The following is a 23,328-nucleotide window of genomic DNA, read 5'->3' as shown; positions in this document are numbered from 1 at the left end:
TTCTGTGACTATGGCATAGGCCTGCAGCTGCAGCTCCAATTCCATACCTAGCCTGGGAACTTCCATATGCCACAGGTCGGGTCTTAAAGAGAAAACAGACAAACAAACAACAAATAACCAAGTTCTGAAAAAGTCTGAACAATTTTTACCAGTGATATCGTTATTGTATTGAAGTACAAACATGCATACATTTTTATTTCATCCTTTTTGTAGTACTTTGTGCCAATATTTTAACTTTTATTTTTTGAATACAACTTTAAAGCTTTTGTTATATCACATCAAGATGGAGAACATACCAGTAAGATAGGCTAGGAAAACTGGAAGAAAATGCATGGAGAGAAAACTAACGATGCTTGAGAATGTCCTTGTGTTATGGAAACAACATCAACATTTGAGTTAAACTATATTTTGTTCAAATTCCTGTTATTAACTCCAAGACCTTGAAATTTTCTTTCTAATCATTGGTGAACACAAATTTTACCAAATATAATAAAGTTAATAATATATTCCAAAATATTGTAGCAAATCTTAAATTGGAATTTTAATATGTACAGCTTCTGGCTTTTTTTTTTTTTTTTTGCAAATATAGATAAATTGATTAACACTAAAAGATGTCAGAACAATTTGGCATTAAAATTTTAAAAAATGCTGATTTCTGCTTCTAGATTTCATGATTCCTGGAAGTAGAAGAGTTTGATTCACATTGGCAGGCTTTAATATGAATAGGAGAAACCAAGGATCAAAGACTTTAATTTACGTGATAATCTGTGTTTTTTTTTTTCAGCTATTTTCAACTATAAAATATTTGTTTGATGATCTTAATATCAAACATATGATTAATCTACTGTTAATTAAAATACTAAGCACCTTCAGGATTTTGTAGTTTTACAAGCTCTGAGACAGAAAACTGACTTATCCTGGTATTTCCAATCTGAGCTTTTCTGAATCTGCTTATGGATTCTTTGATATTGATGTGACTTGTCTAGAAGCTTGACTTCAAAGAGAAACCAATGCCATTAGGAAAAAAAAATAATTTTTCCTCCTTCCCCCCATCTTATGATCAGGTAAATTATCAAACTCAACTCTGAATAGGAAAAAAAAAAAAAAAAAGATGCGTTTGAACTCTTTTTTTTTTTTTTTTTCTCTTTAAAGAAAGATTGAGGGAAGAGTTCAAAGAACCTGTCACAAAAAGCAGCATACCTTGGGTTGAAGGTATGATTTCTACAGAGCTCAGTTCAGCCCTCAGGGATACATATAGATCTATTGCCAAATGGATACAGGACTGCCTTAGATCTAATCCTTTCTTAAAAGTAAAAGTAGACTTGCAAAGACAGGATATAGAAAGGAGAATTTAAAGGACCCAGAGCCACTAAACAAACTATCAATATTGATTTAAATTGAGTTTCTTCCAGGAAACATCACCTCAGTGTCTTCTTTGCTCTTTCCTCCTTAAACCGAAAACAAAACCAACCCTAAGAGAAGCCTGTGTTTCTATCGCAGTCTGAACAATGTCAGGGAATGTATTTAATCCATTTTAGATCTGAATTACCAACCTCAGGAAGAAAGGGATGAGAAAATAGGGGATAAAGTACACATGAGATTACTTAACAACTATAGAGGTATAAGTATGTGAGTGGTTTTTTTTTTTTTTTTTTTTTTTTTAATCTAAAGTATCCAAATCTCATTTATGTAAAATATTTTTGGGGGGAATGCCTTTACTGTTAAAACTAGTACTCAAGATTTGGCCTATTACATTATAGATAGTCTATCTGTTTCAGGAGAAGAACAGCCTTCTCCAAATTTAATGTTGGGTTTTGTTTTTTTTTTTTTTTTTGCTTTTTAGGGCTGCACTTGTGACATATGGAAGTTCCTGGGCCAGGGATCAAACTGAAGCCACAACCACAGCAATGCCAGATCCAAGCCACATCTGCAACCCATGCCACAGCTTGCAGAGACACCAGATCCTTAACCCACTGAGTGAAGCCAGGATTGAACCCACATCCAGATATGTACTATTTGGGTACTTAACCCGCTGAGCCATAATTTGAACTCCGAATGCTGGAATTTTTTTTATTTCTTTTTTTGTAACTGGAAATGTGATTTCACCACACACCACCTCCCCTGGCTTATCCCATTCTGACCATCTGTTGCCCAATTCACAGCAAGCGCTATCACTCAAAATGTACCCAAATGTTCCAAATATTTTTTCAATCATTCCTTAATTTAAAAATGTGTTTAAAAAAGGCAAAATTACCTTCCTATATCTCTGCCTGTATCTTCCTTATCAAAACATGTCCAACCAACTGATAAGCGTCTCTAGCAAGTCACTTATAACTTTCCACAAACTGTTCTTTCTCTCACTCTTTTAACTTCTAAGAAAGGCAATAAAAATTTCACTCATCCTAATACATAAATCCTAATCCGCAAGTGACAGGAGCAGACAGCCTGGAATCATTAAATACCATCGTTCTTATTTCCAGTTGTGGTCAAGTGTTAATATACCTTAATGAAGGGGTTTCAACTTCATCTTCATCTTCAGAACCATCAGTAACATTACCTGAATTTTTTCCCACAAACAACAGTGAGAACTTGGGACTTTACTAAAGCCGTATATTAAGTAACCCAAAGACTTAATAAGTTTAAAAGTCAGAGAGTAAGTAGATAACATTTATGTGATATAAAACAGGCTATACAGCTATGAAGAGGATGGCAAGACCCTGGTAGGCTGAATTTAAAGATCCTATTCAGTCAAAGTGATTTTTAAGCTAGGTATTTAAGGAAATGTATTTAAGTTAAAGTAACCTTGATAATAATAACTATATTTTAACCTGGGAAGAGTTAGAAACTGTGCACTACAATAGGTGTTTTAAAGCCTGATCAAGGCCTGGGTTGCGTTATAAACATATACCAAAGCTAGATTCAAAATTCTCCCCCTTCTTCACAATTGATTTTTCTCATTAACCTAAAATACATGCATCCAAAAATACTGCCTTTGTTTTTCCCTTCCTCAGCATAATTTTCCCATGTCACTTTTAAATGTCTTTACACTTTAGAAATTATACTTGTTTTTGTAAAATTCCTCTTTGAAAATTTTTCTAGGATTTAAAAACACAATATTATGAACATATTAGAACCCAAGCAACCATAAAATTACTAATATTTTCTTTTATAATGAGGGATCTAAGTGATGTCAACAGACATGTTTTATATTAAAACATGAGTTTAAGCTATATAAAATTTAATTAACACATCCAAGTTAATTTTATATATTTTAGCCATTGTTCTAAATAATTTTTTTTATAGTTGTTACAGGGAATTTTAACACAGGTGGCCAATTCTCTGCATCCAATTTCATGTGGTGGGTAGTAAAAAATCATTACATTTGAGTTAATAGTCATCCTAGTCAGTTTTTTTCATTTTATCTTTTTTGGCACATTTATAGTTACCGTTTATCAAAGTCCTGCCTTAAGCAGGTTAATGCAGAAAAATTCAGCACTTATGGCTTCCCAGAATATCCTATTTAATGCAGCACCCCTCTTTCATTTCTCTCAATCTCAACATAATTCATTTCTTCATAACTTTTATGGGTATCTGAAATTATGTATTTATATACTTATTTACTTACTTACATGAGGGCCAGAAACTCTTGCTTTTCCACTCATGCCTATCCTATCTAGAAAAGTATTTGGCTTTTAGAAAATTTTTTTTAATATGTTTTGAATTAATTAAAAACTCATAAGTGAATGAATGTATGAAGAACAAGCCAATGAATCAACCAATCAAATTTAATTAAAATAAATTCATATGAAAGGAATTAGGAAGTGCCAGTTTAACTTTCAACATAATCTCTCTTGAAATGTTGACCTGCGATTTTAAGAACATTTGCCAAATTACAACGTTTCAATAAATCACTCTTCCTCTCCCCTTCCATGCCATAATCTGTGACCTTATCTTCTAGTCACTGCATTTTCTTCCAACTACATCTCTCATTATCTATTCCACTTTGCATTACCTCTATTTATGTCACCTTTGGCCAAGGCTTTTTCTCTGTATTGTGTCCATTCACAGCAAGTGTATATATGACAATAATCTGTAAGCTCTTTTGTTGGGTTTTGCAGAGTATACTTGTTTAATGCCAATTTCTCTAGAAAATATATTTGGTACCATCATATTGTGGGCAAAAGCTGTGCACAGGAAAGAGAGAAAAGCATAGATTCAAAGAGGAAAGCATTCGAGAGAAATATGTTATGAAGATTTCATACCCTTGGTCCTATACCTAATTCACATTTTCCCTTGTTACATTCAGATTTTCTCCTTCCAGCTCTATATTCTCTTCCATATTAATTTACTTTCACTCTACGTGTGTGTATGTGTGTATATATATATATATATATATATATATATATATATATATACACATTTATGTATATATGTGTCAGTTTCTCCTTCTGACCTGCTAATAGAATGTTCAACAAACACTGTTACAAACTTGGCATCTTATAGCCTGAAAGAATCAATCCACTTCTCTAAGGACCTATTTTGCTCCCAGGAAGTAACATAGGCTCCTGGAAGATGTGTGATTAAAAACACACAAAGAAAACAAAAACTTTGTTTTTTTATTAAACCATATTTTCTCCAATATTATAAATGATTATAATTAAAAACCATAACTTTTGAGCCATGAAAATAACAATAATCTATTTTTCCCATTAAACTTTGTTTAACCTTGGATTCAGGGAACCATAGCTTTTAAACACTGCTAGATCATAAGATCTGATATTTCGGTAGAGCCATAGAGAATTGTAAACTTGAACTTTATCTCTTCTAAACATGTTTTTCCCACAACACACATACAGAGAAGCTAATGAAAACAAGATCAAGTTTCCAGATAGACACCAAATTAAAAAAAAAAATTGAAATTATCCAAGATATATGATCCTCTCAGGAAAAAAAAAAATCATGATATTGTAGATGAGGGTAATTACAGAGCTTTCTGATCTTTACTTTGATGGATATCTAGGATGGGCTTCTGCATTAGAAGATTTAACATTCAGGTAAATATCAAACTTCTATGATATACGGGCCTGTGAACTCCCATCAGTGCTTTGGTGTTGAAACATGAAATTGCTGGTATATTGAGTCCAAAATAGAGCTATCCTTGGGGTTTCATCATGGCTCGGCTGGTTAGGGATCTGGCATTGTCACCTGCTGTGGCTCTGGTTACAGCTGTGGTACAGGTTCAATCCCTGGCCCAGGCAGAGGTTTCTGCATACAGTCAACTTGGATAAAAAGCCAAGAGCCATTCTTGCCTTTGTAGCAGAACTTTTTTTTTTTTTTTTTTTTTTTTGGTGGCGGGGAGGGCAGGAAGTATTGAGTTTTCTAAAAATTGACCAGACCACTTGATAATCAAATTCTAGTAGCTTGGCCTGTTAAGCCCAAAGTAAAGAAAATAAGTTGAAGTTGTAGAAAATACAATAAAAGAAAACAGTTATAAACACATACACATAACAAAATGACTATAACAGCTGGGTGAATAAGCAGAATTATGGAAGGTCAAGGACCATATTTTTATCACACATTTGTGGATAGGTGTGCAGAACTAAAATTAAACCCCAGTACTGTGGGATGTATTAGGTTCTTTTTTTTGTGAGAGTCACATAAAGTAACAGAACTTTGGCATTTATCGCAGTGTTTGAAACATAGCCAGTGATCAAAAAGTGGTAACTTACTCATTTTTATTTTTTGTTTAATCCTTCAACAAATTTTCCTGAGTTTCTATGTTATTTTTCCAGATGATTAGTAAACAAAAGAATACCTGATGTCATAGAACTTTTATCTTGGTAGGATCAAACAAATCAAAAAAAATACTTTAAAAAAATCTGTGAGTGTGAGTGAGTGAGAGTGTGTGTGTGTGTGCTTGTGTGTGTACTATGAGAGACGATAACAAGTGTTATGGTAGGGATGTGTGGAAATTTTAAATTGTGAAAAGGGAATGTGTCATTGAGAATTTAATATTTGAGCCAAAATCTCAAAATCTCAAGTATGGTGTAGGAAGTGAGCGAGTGAACCATTAGAATATATAGGGAAAATATTTCAGACCCTGAAAGAATATATTGTGAGCAAAAATGAATCAGTACAATTGTGGCTGAGAGTGTGGAGGAGCGATGGCAAGTGAGGTTCTCAAGATTGAGAGGGTTAGTCCAGATAGGAATTATTAAGGCAATGGAAAGATTTAACTTTGCTTGAGCCATTTTAAAGATGTGACTAGAACAGTGGTATAATAGGTTATACTCTTCAAAACAGCACTTTGGTTTTTAGTTCTTTTTTAGAATTGTTTCTGTTTTGAGTACAGAGGAAAGGGTGGAAGCAGTGCAACTAAAAGACAAGTTGAGAAAAATGAAGGTAAAATATGATGAAGACTTAGAACGGAATAGCTGTAATGGAGATGGTGAGATGCATTAGATTCTGAATGAACAGTAGTTCAAACAGTAGTTCAAAAGCAAAGATGACAGAATTGATGATACGGGCATGAAAGTAATAGAATGTAGATGTGAGGAAGAGAGAACAGTCAAGAATGATACTCAGGCATTTGGACTAAGGAACTGGAAGAACAGAAAATACTGTGGTAAGAGTAGGTTTGGGAAAGGGATGCTGGAGTTACCATTGGACATGTTTAGTTTTAACTATCCAGGTGAAGATAGTGAGTTTATAATTGGATATATGAATTCAAACATTCTAAGGGAAATCTGACAGGATATAGAGGGTATTTAATTAAATTGCTTGGATGAGATCTTCAAGTTAGAATACAAAGGAAAACAGCTATGAGGGAACAGCAACAGGGAACTCCAACATCTGGCAGTCAAAGAAATGAACACTTTTCACAAAAGAGGCTGAGAGGAAGTAAACTGCATTATTATAGGTGTAATACCAGGAAAGAGTAGTTTTCCAGAAAGGTAGTATTGAATTAAGAGGTGTTCAGTACTTAGTTTCATCAAATACCTTAAATATGGCACTATCCGTATATAAGACCACCCCACTGGGTGCTGGTGCCTCCACTATCAGCAAACAAAAGCCAATTCCATACATTCTTTCACACTCTGTGGTCATTGGTAACGTGATGCAAGTTTGAAATTGGCCATGATTGGAGTATTTATACCAGGGGAATCAGCAGATTCTTAGAACTAGATTTTTTTTTCTCACCCTAAAAGGTACCATTAAATGTTAATACTACTGACTAAGACATGATTATTAGATTTAGTAATGTGTGGGTCCCTGAAGATCTTGTCATGTGTGCTGTCAATAGAGTGTGGAGGGGAAAAGCCTCAGTGAAGTGAGTTCAAGAAACGAAGGAGGAGTTCCTACTGTGATACAGTGGGTTAAGGATCTACGTTGTCTCTGCAACAGCTTGGGTCCCTGCTGGGGTGCAAATTCGATCCCAGGCCCAAGCAAGATGTGAATGAGATGAATGTTCCTGAAAAGGGAAAAAGTTTCAAAAGATTCAAAATAGTAGATTTGGAGCTCTTTAATGGGTAAGCTGGCATAGACAAGAAGAAATATAAAAAAGTCAGCTTCATGAAATTGAATTTATGAAGCTTTTAGAAAAAAGGAGATCTAGTTATAAGGGCTGATGTTATTTTTTTAAAAAAACTATGTGTTTTTTCTAAACATGACAAATTATGACAGGATTTCCAAAAAATAAAAAAAAAATATGATGGCGTTTCCAGTAAAAGTAAAATGAGTTAGTATCTAAAATCTACAGAGACTGAGGAAAAGTAGGCTGGATTAGAAAATAATCCCAAAAGGGAAATGTAATTAATACCACGATGAGAGACAATTTTGTATCCACCAGAATGGATGTCATTAAAAGAGGGAGTTCCCTTGTGGTACAGGCAGTTAAGTATCCTGCATTGTCACTATACTGCCCAGGTCATTGCTGTGGCATGAGTTCAATCCCTGGCCCAGGAACTTCTACATGCCATAAAAAAATTAAAAAAAAAAAAAAACACACACAGAGGGAATAACACATGTTGATGTGAAAAAGATGGAAATCTCATGCATTGCTTGTTGGAATGGAAAATGACATAGACATGCTGGAAAAGTTTGACAATTTCTTAAAATATTAAACTTAAATTTGCCGTATTATCCAATTCCACTCCTACATTTCTACACAAGGCACATGTAAACATGTACCCACAAAGACTCAAATGAAAATGTAAATAGTAGAATATCTCACAAGAGCCAGTAGATGGAAACAACTCAAATTCCCCCAAACTGGTAATTGGAGCCAAAAATTGTGTACGTCTGTGCAATGGAACACTATTCACCAGTAAAAAGAATGAAAAACTGACATGGCACAACCTGTGTAAACCTGAAAATAGCATGCTAATTGCAAAAATACAAACAGAAAAGATCCTATATTCTGCCATTTCATTTATAGGAAATACCTAAAAATGCAAATCTATAGAGATAGAAAATAGATTAGTGGTTGACTGAGGCTGAGATAGGAAAGAACATTAACTGTTAACTAGCAACTTATGAGAGTAATAAAATGTTCTAAAACTGGATTATGATAATGGCTACACAATATAGAAAATGTACTAGGTAATTTCTGAAAATCATTGAAATATACATTTAAAATGGATGAGTTTTGCAGTGTGAAAATTACACCTTAATTAATTTGTTTTAAAAAGTTAGCTAAAGCAGTTTTAGAGAAAGAGAGGTCACAGTTGGTTTTATTTGGTGACATGAGATTCAGGATGACTTTTTTTTTTTCCTGAATTTGGAAAGGAGAGAAGAAAAGGAGGTTTGTATGGAAACAGCAGTGAGAATGTGACATCTTCACTCTGTTTGTAGCCTCATACTGTGGGAGAAAAAAAAAATCAGTTTCCACTAGAGAGAATCAGCATCCTTGAGGTAGAGAGAGAAGACAAAGCAAAAGGGTAAAGAGCATTCAGAGAAAGGGTTCAGAACAAAACAAATTTTGCTCTGGACTAGCAGGGTTTCTAAGGGCACAGGAGAACTGTTGTAAGAGCTCATAAGGGATGAGAAAGGGGTTAGAAAATGGTATGGACTCCCCAGTGGAATACTACTCAGCCATAACAAAGCACAAAATAATGCCATTTGCAGCAACATGGATGGAACTAGAGACTCTCATATTGAGTGAAGTAAATCAGAAAGAGAAAGACAAATACCTTATGATATCACATATCTGGAATCAAATATATGGCCCAAATGAACCTTTCCACAGAAAAGAGAGTCATGGACTTGGAGAATAGACTTGTGGTTGCCAAGGAGGAGGTGGAGGGAGTGGGAAGGAGTGGGAGCTTGGGGTTAATAGATGCAGATTATTGTCTTTGGAATGGATTAGACATAGTTCCCTGTGCTACACTTATGATGGAACATGATATGTGAGAAAAAAGAATGTATACATGTATATGTAACTGGGTCACCATGGTGTACAGTAGAAAAAATAATAATAAAAGGTAAAAACTCAAAAAAAAAAAAAAAGAAAATGATATGGACTCAACCTTAAAGGGGTAAGAATCAGCAATAACCTGTGAGTCCTTGTTTACCTTGGTAAAGGATATAAGCCAAGGTAAGACATAGCACAAAATACGAAGGCTCTGATATTTTATCCTGCTAGCAAGTTAACAAGTCAAGTTTCAGAGATGGTGGAAGAAGACATTAAATTCCCAAGTCAGAAACAATGAACTTACTCACTGTCCAGCAAGCAGCATGCCCTTCCTGTTTGTGATGGTTTCTCTTGTCCCAGAAGTTCCCCTAGAGTGATAAAGTGTGATCCACATCTGTACATGTAATGTGTTTGTATCAAGGATAAAGAACAGTCACTTAGGAAACCAAATCCTTTACATTTAGCTACAAGTTAACCTGCCTGATCTTTGCCCTGGAAAAGTCATTATACTGGTTACTCTACCCTGGACAAAAAATGGATCCCTTCTCTGCTCCAGAAAGCAACATAATATCTATCTCCCAAGTTACCATCTATCTAGGGTGGAATATTTTATATCTGTTTGCCATGGAAGCATCCTTGAAAACATAACCTATAATAAATGCTATCAGGACACCTAATCACAAAAATGTTTAGAGATGAGAGCCTCATGAAGAATCTTCCAACAAAAGATAATCCTTGTGGTCTCAATCAGATTTTGACAGTAAAAGAGATGACCATTATAGATGTACAGGGGATGGTGAGGATTTCTGGCTAAGATCACATAACAGTTTCAAGCACCTTCTTTTCTCCTCAATTTACGGAGGCCAGAGCAGAGATCTATTGGAAATACCTGGAGCTCTGAGGCTCTATTCATTGCATGCAAGTTATAAATTTAACCAGTTTTCAGATTAATGTAAAGACTCTGAAGATGATTAGATCTTTACTTGCAATGATCACTTTCTTCACCTCAGTTCCATGGTGGATGAAACTTCCTCATTCCTTTGATGAGGAATTGAGCTTATAATTTGCAATAACACAAATGGGATGTCAATAGATCTAACACAAGCAGATATTTGAAATGTGCTTATTACATTATAGCCTCTACCATCTCCATGGGAAGAACATAGGGGAGCCAGTTGGACACTGTCTAGATGAGCCAAACCCTTGAGTCAAAAGTGGGTTAAGTTGAGATCAATATCCACCCAGATTAGCTAAACTAGATGAGTTGATTGCTTGAAAATCTGCAGATGTGAGAATAAATGATTGGCTGTTTTAAAGCCATTGAATTTAGAAGTTTGTTTGCTTTGGTTTTGGTTTGGTTTGGTTTAGCTTTCATAATAGCTATGTGATATTCCATATACCAGAGATAAAGGTAGTTTTCCATGGTAATGGTGAAAATGGATGTGTTTTCTTTTTTTTTTTTTTTTTTTTTTTTTTGCTATTTCTTGGGCCGCTCCCGCGGCATATGGAGGTTCCCAGGCTAGGGGTCTAATCTGAGCTGCAGCCACCAGCCTACGCCAGAGCCACAGCAACGCAGGATCCGAGCCGTGTCTGCAATCTACACTACAGCTCACGGCAAGGCCAGATCGTTAACCCACTGGGCAAGGGCAGGGACCGAACCTGCAACCTCATGGTTCCTAGTCAGATTTGCTAACCACGGCGCCATGACGGGAACTCCCGGGTTTGTTTTCACATGTGATAAGCAGTCTGGCTGTTGACATTCCAGGAAGGGTGTAGTGGCCTCAGTAATTTAGAGACCCAGACTCTTTCTATCCACAATCCCTAGCATTCTGCAAAATGTTTCAAATGGTCAAAGGGCTAACACACAATATTACACAATATCATAACTATATAATATAACACAATTGTATTACATTGTTACCTAGCATTATTAATAACAATAACATTATTTAAGAAATGTATTAATAATTATATGATAAAAAGTGAAGCTGTGATTATTAGACTTAATTGCCTGGTAAATTAATTCATGGACATAATTGCAATTCATGTAGAGCTTGCTCTGGAAGCACAAAACCCTTGATTTAGCAGTAATCTGTGTAAAGAAAGAAATATCAGAAGAATCAGAGTCTGGAAGCTCTTTTTATGTTTATGTTTTTGAATAAGATAATTGCTGGGAGTTCCCTTGTGGTTCAGCAGGTTAAGGATCTGGCACTGTCATTGCAGTGACTTGGGTTGCTGTTGTGTGGGTTTCATCACTGACTCTGGCACTTCCATATACTACAGGAACAGCCAGAATAAACCACAAAAGGTAACTATTAAATTTGAACATAAAGAATTTGAAAAATAACTTTTTTTTTTTTTTTTTTTTTTTTTGCTTTTTAGGGCTGCATCTGTGGCATAGGGAAGTTCTCAAGCTAGGGGTCAAACTGGAGCTACAGCTGCAGGCCTATGCCACAGCCACAGCCACAACCACATGGGATTCTGAGCCACATCTGCAACCTATGCTATAGCTCCTGGTAACACCAAATCTTCAACCCACAGAGCAAGGCCAGGTATCAAACCCTCATCCTTATGGATACTAGTCAGGTTTTTTACTGCTGGGCCACAATAGAAACTCCTTTATTTATTTATTTATTTATTTATTTATTTATTTATTTTGCTAGAAGATTTTTACAAATGTATAGAATTAATGATTTATTAATATTCATAAATATTTTCCACTATTCCTTTATTTCTTATAGACAGTGATACATACAGGAGCCCTAAATAAATAATATGTAATAACAATACAAACATACTCTCTGTCTTATGTATGAACTAGAAATTATTTTCTATAGCAGTAGTTTTTATATAGTGGCTTTTATAGTTAAAAATACTCATCTCTGGAGTTCCTGTCATGGCTCAGGGGTAACAAACCCAACTAGTATTCATGAGGATGTGGGTTCAATCCCTGGCCTTGCTCAGTGGGTTGAGGATCCAGAGTTGCCATGAACCGTGGTGTAGGTCTCAAATGTGATTAAGATCTGGTGTTGCTGTGGCTGTGGTGCAGGCTGGCAGCTAAGGCTCTGATTTGATCCCTAGCCTGGGAATTTCCACATGCCACAGGAGCAGCCCTAAAAGGCAAAAAAAAAAAAAAAAAATCAAAACCAAAAGAAAATAAACAACTCCCCCCCCAAAAAACCCTAATCTTTTTATCATCTTTTACCTATATGAAAAAAAAAAAAAATATATATATATTTTGTCTTTTTGCCTTTTCTAGGGCATCTCCAGTGGCATATGGAGGTTCCCAGGCTAGAGGTCTAATCGGAGCTATAGCTGCTGGCCTATGACAGAGCTAAAGCAATGCAGGATTCGAGCCACATCTGCAACCTACCCCATAGCTCACGGCACCGCCAGATCCTTAACCCACTGAGCAAGGCCAGGGATCAAACCCGCAGCCTCATGGTTCCTAGTCAGATTCGTTTCTGCTGCACCACGATGGGAACTCCCCTATGTGAAAATCTTAAACGGAAAGTGGCAATATGTATTCTGCATTTTATATGAGCAATTGTATGCTTACTTCCAAATTATCAAATGAAATAATCACTTTTGGAAAAGAAGGAATGAGATAAACAAATTTCATGTTAGACATTTAATATAATCCTGTTTAAACCTCATAGAAGCCCTTAAGTTTAGCATTATTTCCATTTGAATTTGAGAGATGGGACAATCATAATTGTTATATCTTAGCCATGCTTATATCTCTAATCAAGAATGCACATTTTTCAAAATTGTTCTCTGAATCAAAACTCACTATATGTTTTTATTTAAGGGTTCTTCTTTTCTGCATCTGGTATGCAAATTAATTATGCTACAGTTTTTGCAAAATCATCAATTAACCTAAAAAAAGACAAATTGAGAAAAAAAAGAATTAGAAAGTTATTAAAAATAAGCATAAGTAGCTTTAGTAATATTACGATTGTCACTGCAGTCATACAAGCTAAAATAATTATTGCACATGTGCAAACTTCACAATTTACCCTTTTCAAAATTTATCATCCACCTAAATTTATTTTATAATTAAAACCTATTAAAAACACATTTTGATGAAATATTTTCCTTCATTTAACATTTCTGTGATTAAAATCAGGTTAATTAAAGAGATAGAAGCAAAATCATGGTATTCCACATAAAATTTCTTGTTAGGGAGTTCCCATTATGGCTCAGTGGTTATGAACCTGACTAGCATCCGTGAGGACGCAGGTTCAATCCCTGGCCTTGCCCATTGGGTTAAGGATCAGTATGTGGTGTAGGTCACAGAAGTGGCTCGGATCTATGTTGCTGTGGCTGTGGTGTAGGCCAGCAGGTACAGCTCTGATTCAATCCCTAGCCCGGGAACTTCCATATACCTTAAAAAAAGACAAAAATAAAAAAGATTTTCTAGTTAGATGGTGGAAATAAACAGATTTAAGAATTAAAAAAAAAATAAAGGTGTGTGTGTATGCGTTTAACATTGACATTTGGTGGAGTTTGGTAAAAATCTGAAATTCCAGGCCAGAGTGTCACATTTTGATATTATGCCAACTTTTGCAGTCTGATATTTAAATTAAATGATTTCTCATACAAACTAAAAAAATGAATGGTCCAGATTGATTTAATCTTTGAAAATAATTTATTTAAAAATCAAGAATATACTTTTGTTTTAGCTTATCTCACTTAGCATGTTGTCCTCAACTATCATCCATCTTGTAGTATCTGACACACTTCCCTTTTTTAAGGCTGAATAATATTTGATGGCATGTATGCACCACATTTTCTTTAACTATTTATCCATCGATGGACATTTAGGTTGTTTCTACATCTTGGTTATTGTGATAATGCAGTAATTAATGTGGGTGCTCAAGGAAATATATTTTCAAAGGGCCAGATATTTATCAGATATCAAATGAGTAATAAAAAATTAGGAATTTGCTGAAAATTATGACAAAATATTATTTTGACTGTAACTTTTGTAATAAAAATATTGAATACTACTTTTTAAAAAGTCTTTATGCAAAAAGAGAGGGCCAGAATTTTTAACAGCTTGTCTGTCAATACAAAAATGTCATTCTAGTATCAAAATACATTTCAATATAAGATATTTTAATGAGAAATTATATATTTCAACAGAAAAGGGAATCTTTATCATTGCGCAAGAAATATATAGGTAATATATGTAGGAGGGAAAGAAAAAATGAAGGCACCTATGTAAAATAAATCATTTATTATTCTTCATTAACACATATCCAGAAAACCTATTTTGTTAATGTCATCATGGGCTAGAAGTGCAAATAAGTCCTTTAGAAATTTAACCCTGGAATTTCTGCAGTGATACAGTGGGTTAAGAATCCAACTGCAGGAGTTCCCGTTGTGGCGCAGTGGTTAACGAACCCAACTAGGAACCATGAGGTTGCGGGTTCGGTCCCTGCCCTTGCTCAGTGGGTTAACGATCCGGCGCTGCCCGTGAGCTGTGGTGTAGGTTGCAGATGCGGCTCGGATCCCGCGTTGCTGTGGCTCTGGCATAGGCTGGTGGCTACAGCTCTAATTCAACCCCTAGCCTGGGAACCTCCATATGCCGCGAGAGCGGCCCAAGAAAATGGCAAAAAAAAAAAAAAAAAAGAATCCAACTGCAGCAGCTCAGAGGTGTACGATTGACTCCCTGCCTGGCAGAGTGGGTTAAAGGATCCTATATTGCTGCAGCTGTGGTGTAGGTCACAGTTGCAGCTCAGATTCAATTCCCAGCCTAGCAACTTCCATATGCCAGTAATTTGGCCATTGAAAAAAAAAAAGATAAAAGTTTAACATTAGCCATAAAATATTCTATCTCTAGTGAAATTGTTAAAACATTAGTTCCCTAAATACTCACTTAAGAACTTATTTATTTTCAGTATGTTTACTGTATGATATGCCTTGTCCTTTCGCTCCTTGAATTACTCTTTTCCAGCATTGTATCTCCAACTTAAGAAGTTCCTTTTGAACCTCTTATAATATTTGAGTTAGGAGTTCCCCTTCTGGCACAGCAGGAAAGAATCTGACTAGTATCCATGAGAATGTGGATTTGATTCCTGGCCTCACTCAGTGAGTCGGGGATCCAGTGTTGCCCTGAGCTCTGGTGGAGGTTGCAGATGTGGCTCAGATCCTGCTGCTGTGGCTGACAGCTGTAGCTCTGATATGACTTCAAGCCTGGGAACTTTTTTTTTTTTTTTTTTTTTTTTTTTGTCTTTTTGCTATTTCTTGGGCCGCTCCCGCGGCATATGGAGGTTCCCAGGCTAGGGGTCCAATCGGAGCTGTAGCCACTGGCCTACGCCAGAGCCACAGCAACGCGGGATCCGAGCCGCATCTGCAACCTACACCACAGCTTACGGCAACGCTGGATCCTTAACCCACTGAGCAAGGGCAGAGATCGAACCCGCAACCTCATGGTTCCTAGTTGGATTCGTTAACCACTGCGCCACGATGGGAACTCCAAGCCTGGGAACTTCTATGTGCATCTCTAAAAAGCAAATAATAATAATAATAATTTGAGTTAAAAGACTTATGATAAACCTAAGCCAATTCTCAAATCACCCTTTAAATCCTTAGGTTATGCCAAAGCCTAATGTTTTTGCTCAAAGTGGTGGTAAAAGAACTAAGAACTTGAAGTGAACATAATAACCTTCACAAAAGGGTGAGTGAATACCAGGATTGCAAACATGCAGCATTCTGAAGAGAGGACCTTTGCCTGTTAGATTTTAAGTAGCTGTGGGTCTCTGGAAGTTTGCATTATGGATAAATAGGAAAGACAATGCAAAAAAAAAGTATTAGAGCGTGAATATTGCAAAGAGAGATAAACATGGAGAATTGAGTGGTTAAAAAAAAAAAAAAGACATGCTCTTAAAAGCAGGATTTAAGTCACTTCTGTGATTATCCTGTAACCTTCCCAAGTCAGTTCACAGGAGAGGCTCATTTCTTGATGTTTTATGGTTTCACTACTACTCTTTTCTCAGTGTCTTTTAAAACATTTGAATTTATAAGGAATTAAGTCCTTATGTGTATGCGTCCAACTTAATGGACAGTACATTATCTGAAATGCAAGAAAATCTTGCAAGTGTAAGATCAGATAATATGTTAGACTGGTGACTTTGCAAATGAAGACACAGCAAAGGCATAGTACTGACCTCTTAGTAACATTTCTCTTGTGATGCTACCTCAGTAAGCCAGTGCTGACATCAAGTCATTATGCTATCACAGGAAAGGCCAGCTTTTGAAATATTCTGCGTGCTGTTTCTTAAAGAAATCATCTGCAGTGACTAAAAAGAACTTCCCAGGGCTATTTGAATCTCCGTAGGCTACAAACATTACTCTTTGGTTCATTTGCCAATAGGCACAAAATCTACATAATAATATTATAATTGCTATAGGATGATAGCAAAAAAGGAAAAAAAAATAGTAAGATAATTAGGTGCACACACTCCTATTACGTATCATCTGCCAGTAAGCATGGGTAAATCCCTAAAATTTGTTAAGGAATCAATGCAAAATTCTACTTATTTCCCATAGCATCAGCAGTGCATTTGACTAAGGATGAGGGAAGACCAAAAGCACCAACCCATTAAGATTTGTGTCTCCTGTTTTAACCTTTATTAAATGTGAGTCTTTCTCCTCTGCAGTGTACCTATGTGCCTCTTCCACACTTTAATTGGTTTTAATTTCTATAGTTCTTAGACTCCACCCTTGATGAATGAGAGTTCTGTGCAATACTCTTTTCTTGATCCCACAGTAATTTCTAAAAATTCATGCTTTTGAAATCCCTAAATTAAATTATTAAGATGTGTTTTCACTGTAGTTAATGAGAAAAGTTTGTCACCTCTCGTGCTGAATATTGTCTAGCTCTTCAGGTTTGATATGTTTCAATGTTAGATTAATGGGGAAGAAGTAGAGAGGGTCAGAAAGGAATTAATAATTTACAATAATCCATAATATAAATTGTTCTTCTTAGTTCTAGTTTTGTCACTTTTCATACCTAAGGGAAGGTGTATTCTTTCAAATCCGGTTACACTTGGAGAGTGAAGCTGTGGCAGAGTTGAAAAAAAATAGATCATTAATATCCTGGGGATGCATGCCTCCTTCACTTTTATTTAAGCTAACATTGAAGTCTAACATTTATTATGGAACTACTGAGAATTTGGAAAACTCCACATAAAATATCAGCCACAGAAATTTTTATAACGAACTCTAAAGGGTATCTCAATGTCTATTTCAAAACTGATTTGATGCATGCAGAAAAGGTCACACTAAAAATAACTAGACTGAATCAGTTATAAGTGTAGTAACATATGCCTCATTTAATAATGAACTCTAAATTTGCACCACAGTTTAAGTAGTATCATGAATGCTAATTCCGACAGCAAAGGGTTATGAACTACCTGTTGACTCACGCCCCACACAAGGTCAGGTAGTTAAGAGCTCATGAAACCCTGATGTACCAGAAGGTGAATGACTGATGTGAGTGGGCTGCTGGGAGGAAACTGCAGTAGTGCTGTGACACATTCAGAATGACACCGTGTCCTGAAACAGAAGCGACTGTGATCCCATCTGTTGATAAAGTCTAACTGCTCAAGTCAAAACCTCGCTATGGAGGCAACATATTTCCTAGGAGATACATATTTTTTTATCTCCATAAACACTCAGATGCTACAAGCGCTAAGCAGTTTCCGGCTCTCCTTACATATGCATGTGATTCCTTCTTTCTAAAGAGTTTCATTAAATATTTTTGACATGTTGTGCAACAATAAAGACTCACATGTGGGGATTGCAGGAGAGTCAGTTTTACCCAAGAGCTGATTCAAAGTTTCTGAACGTGATGATGCCCATGAAGATTAGTTTTAAAAGTTGTGTGCCCACGGTAGTGATCAAATGGAAATTTAATTTACTTGTTAAAATTCAGAAAATCAAAGGGAGCCCTTAGCATTAACACCCTGATAAAGCTAATTTCATGTGAACATCCTTTTAAATGATTTGTAAACGTATATTCTATCATCTGTGCTTTTATCATATTCCCCAACCATTTGAACCTCATGAAAACAGATCAGTTTTTGTATGTCTGTCTCTTTTAAGGACCTCTCTAGAGCCCTAAGACATTTCCCCTCCTTATATAGTTGGCTTTTTAATTGTGCCATTGGAGTAAGAATTTAAAAAAAGAGGGGAGGGGTGACTTTCACAAACAGTCCTATTCCAGAAGGAAAAGAGATAATCAGATGAAGTAAAACACACACACACACACACACACACACAAACACACACACACATGCATACACACGCATTCTTACATACAAACAATAGTAAGGGCATTTGGGAGTATGTATTGCAAAATATTAGTTTCTTGTTCCTTTAGAAAGTCTTTTATATTTTTCAGGGCCACACCTGTAGCATATGGACATTCCCAGGTTAGGGGTCAAATCAGAGTTGTAGCTGCCAGCCCACACCACAGCCACAGCAATGTGGGATCCAAGCTGCATCTCTGACCTAAACCACAGCTCATGGCAATGCTGGATTCTTAACCCACTGAGGGAGTCCAGGGATCAAACCCTCATCTTCATGGATCATTATTGACACAAGGGGAACTCCTTTGGGAAGTCTTGAGAATATTGCTATGGCCTAACACTCTAGTAAAGTGTTTATTTTAGTCAAGGAATGACTTTATGTTAAAACTAAGTTTCAACGTAGCTCAACTGGATTTACTTAGCATTTGGAAAATTGGAGAAGAACCACAGGATTATTAATCCATATGTCAATTACTATTTCTTCTTCTAATGCCCCTGGCTATAATCATGACAATAAATTACTACATCTGTATATTACTCTTATGTATGTAACTATAGTCATTTTCATAACTAAGAATATTTCCAATTTACCAAAAGAAACCATTTTGAGTAATTAATTTTCATTAGTTTGTGGGACCACGTTCACAGCTTATAACTAATGAAGAGATACTCAAAAATGCTTTTTGTGCCCCTACAATGTGTTTCACACTAGGAATGAAAAGGTGAATAAAGTTCCGATTCTTACAGGAATTATAACTTTGTTAGAGTTAAATAATCATATGAAAACAAATTTAGGCAACCATTTAGACATGTATTTCAAGGAGATGTTACTCAAACGATTACATGACTTGTAAAATGACAAAGTAAGCAATTTTCTACAAAGGATAGGACAAAGGGGAGCAGGAGACATGATAATGTTAGAGAGTTTAGCTGAAAAAAATGGCCTCGTTTGGAAGATCTGGGAAATGTCCAAAATGCATCAGTCTTTAGCTGCTACTCAAAGCAAAAGAAGGAGGTAAATAATCAAGTGGGTTCAGTGAAATAGCCCCACTCAAGAAAGGATCTGTGTGTGCAAAACTCCATGTTGATGAAGACAAGGGCATGTTCCAGAAACAGAACGAAAGCCAGTAGGGGAAGAGAGAAAGTGTGACTAGAAGACACTGGAGAAGCTGGAAGGACCACACCATGTAAGATCTTTCCAGCCAGTTTAAGGATATTGTTCTTTATCTGCAGTCCAGTGAAAAGCTGAGGGAAGTGTAAGAGTGTTAGAGCATGAAGTCAAAAGAGGCTTGGGTAGAAGAGACTTCTTGTTGCCATTAGTCGCAGTGGCCAGTGGGAAGGAGAGCCAGACTGAGGTAAGGCTATTGGAGATGTTGGAGATGAGGTTGGAGAGAAAAGTAGAGGTGAGACTATGTAAACCAGTTTGGTATAATACTTTAAATGATGAAAAATAGTTATAAATGGAGACTTTACTAGGACTGTTTTGGAGAAGCTGTTAAACTAGAAGTTATATTAGAGTGGGTTGAATGGTGATTAGGAGATAAAGCAAACAATTGCAGGACTAATACATGAGAATCATAGGACATTTAGGAAGAGGGACTATGCCAATATGCGAAAACACAAATTCAATGCTCCATACGCTGACCTTTTTCTTCTTTAAGTTGGATTGAGTGTTTTCCTATCAAATACTTGCCATGTGAATATTTCTGTACAGGTGTATTTGAACCTTTTTTATTAGAGTTTCATTAAGATATATTCCCAAGAAATAAAAGTGTAGTATGGATTTTTTTTTTAATTTAAATACCAATTTTCAAATGTTCTTTGGAAATCATATTAAAATTTAAATAAGCAATAGTTACCAGCTTCATATCCACACTGATACTTGGTATTAATATTGTGAATTTTGCCTTTCTGCAAAGATGTAATGTTGTTGCAGTGTTTTAAATTGGATGTATTTTACTAACATTATGGCTGAACTTTTTTTTTACTATTGTTAAGTGCATATTTGTCCATTCCTTTAATGATTGTTGCTGACTCATTCGTCCTATGACCTGTTGATCTCTTGACAGTACCCACCTCCTGATGGCCAGATCTGCCACATGATCACTTGATGTTCAAAGCACAGATACTCCAGCACCTGGTAACTGGAATTTTCTAGGAACCTTTTTTGTTTGTTTCTTTGTTTTGTCTTTCTTTCTTTCTTTCTTTCTTCTTTCTTTCTTTCTTTCTTTCTTTCTTTCTTTCTTTCTTTCTTTCTTTTTCTCTCTCTCTCTCTTTCTTTCTCTCTCTCTCTCTCTTTCTTTCTTTCCTTCTTTCCTTCTTTCTTCCTTTCTTCCTTTCTCTCTTTCTCTCTTTCTCTTTCTCTCTTTCTTTCCTTCTTTCTTCCTTTCTTCCTTTCTTTCTCTTTCTTTCTTTTCTTCTTTCTTTCCAGGAAACATGATTCTCTGTTGAAGATAACTAGAAATAAATTGCTGTATTTATTAGGCAGTGGTTTTCAACAGTAAACAGTGGATCAGATGAAGATTGGTAGATTGCTTCCTGGATAAAAAACACTGGAGAGTTTCACATTGAACAATCATGCACTTGAGCCATATATACCACAAAGAATTATCAGTTCATGTGCTTTGTTTTATTTTCCTACATATTGTAATGTTTTATTTTTCCTTTTAATTGTTTTCTTGTTCTTGGTCTTCTACTGAGTTTAAATCACTGCTGACTGATAACTGTGTAATACCAAACAGTTATTTAATGACCTCTGATATTTTTGCGATAATATAGCTGGTAGTTTTCCATGAATTTTTTTTTGTATGAATAGGGCCATTACCAAAAAGCCCTCTGCACATTATCTATCAAGTAAATTGACTACACATGTTTCTAAATGGATCAAAATTCCCATACAACTTTTAAATCTAAAAGTAAATTTTAGGCATATTCATCAAAGGCAATGGAAAAGAAAAGTTATCAGTTGCTTTATACATCTTTGAATATAGTCAACATACTGAATTTTAATACAGTTTAATGAATAGCCACTTTTCCCAGTCTTCATTGTTTAATTTTTTATTTTTGGTATTGTTTAACAAACACACTGCCCCCCCCCAAGAGAAAATAATAAATGATTTTGAAAATCTTATCAAACAACACTGAAATGATTTATTTCATTCTTTCAGACACTGAGAAAGGTTACATCTGGTTGTACATTATGCATCACTTAAGAGCACCCTTTTATTCTAACAATGAGAGCATGTTTTCATTTTTAGGCAATAAGACAATGAATATAACACACATCCTTCCATGACGCAAATTATAATGAAATTAAAGTGTGTATTTCTAGGTTTGATCTCTTATAATTGCTTTTTTGGTTTTGTTTTGTTTTTGTCTTTTTTTTAGGGCCACACCTGCAGTATATGGAAATTCCCAGGCTAGGGGTCTAATCAGAGCTGTAGCCACTTGCCTACACCACAGCCACAACAACACTAGATTTGAGCTACATCTGTGACCTACACCACAGCTTATAGCAATGCTGGATCCTTAATCCACTGAGAAAGGCCAAGAATCAAACCTGTGTCCTCAAGGATGCTAGTCAGATTCATTTCTGCTGAGCCATGATAGGAACTCCAATATCTTGTAATTGTTGATGAAGGAAATAAAGACAAACCTCAGATATTTAATAAATTACAAAATTCAAATCAATTTAGCCCAGGTTTTATTACATTTTTAGGTCTTGCACACTTTCAAATGAAATATTTCATCAAATTTAAATTTATGGGTTCTATAGAGAATAGTCTCATTCGTTGAAAGAGAATAGGGATTCTGGAAACAGTCTTACTAGGGTCCTTACTCTTCCATCATTTCTTCCTTCTACAATGGTCAGTCTTCAAGATGCTTCTCAAAAACCCCTATGAGTAAAAATAAATAAATAAATAAATAAATAAATAAATAAATAAATAAACAAATTAAAACCAAACAATTTGAAAACTACTGCATGTAGGCCTAAATAAAGAGATAGTGTTAGGACAGAGATTGGATATAAGGTAAATAAACTGTATTCTACAAGAAATGAAATATTTCCTACTTTTAAATACATATTGCTTCTAAATATGCAAGAAATCTTAAATAGCAAAAGTCGAAAATAGAGTTATATTAAACAAGTTAGACTTCACTCCTAGGATATAAAACTATTGTAAAATCACTAATTATGATATCAATAGTTTCCTTTCCTAAATTTCTATATCAATTCGGGTTCTTCAAGAAGTGGACATCAGTATGGAATTTGATGTGTAGGAGCCTTCGGGGGAAGAAATGCTTTTAAAGACCAGGGATAGGCAAGAACATTGTCAGTCCATGATGCGGATCTGACACTTGTGAAAGGAGAGGAGAAAAGAGAGAGACTTGCAGGGTCCAGACTGCAGTTCATAAGGGCCCAGAGCAAAGATGCTCTGTGAATGGAATCACACATTGGACATTCATTGTCTGGGCCAGAGAGGTTTCCCCTTGGCCTAGATGCTGTGACAGATCCAAAAGTGTGCAGCAGCTAGAGGCTAACTGGTTGTCATCCACCCTCTCCCAGCAAATTGTCTAGAAGGGAGATCTGAGCAG

Source organism: Sus scrofa, chromosome 11, assembly GCF_054392235.1.
Source record: "Sus scrofa isolate SSC_HxYL_T2T_F1_AM1 chromosome 11, Sscrofa_HxYL_maternal_Yorkshire_Landrace_v2.0, whole genome shotgun sequence".
Classification (NCBI taxonomy): Eukaryota; Metazoa; Chordata; class Mammalia; order Artiodactyla; family Suidae; genus Sus; species Sus scrofa.
The sequence above is the reverse complement of the archived record's forward strand: the minus strand, read 5'-3'. Positions refer to the sequence as shown.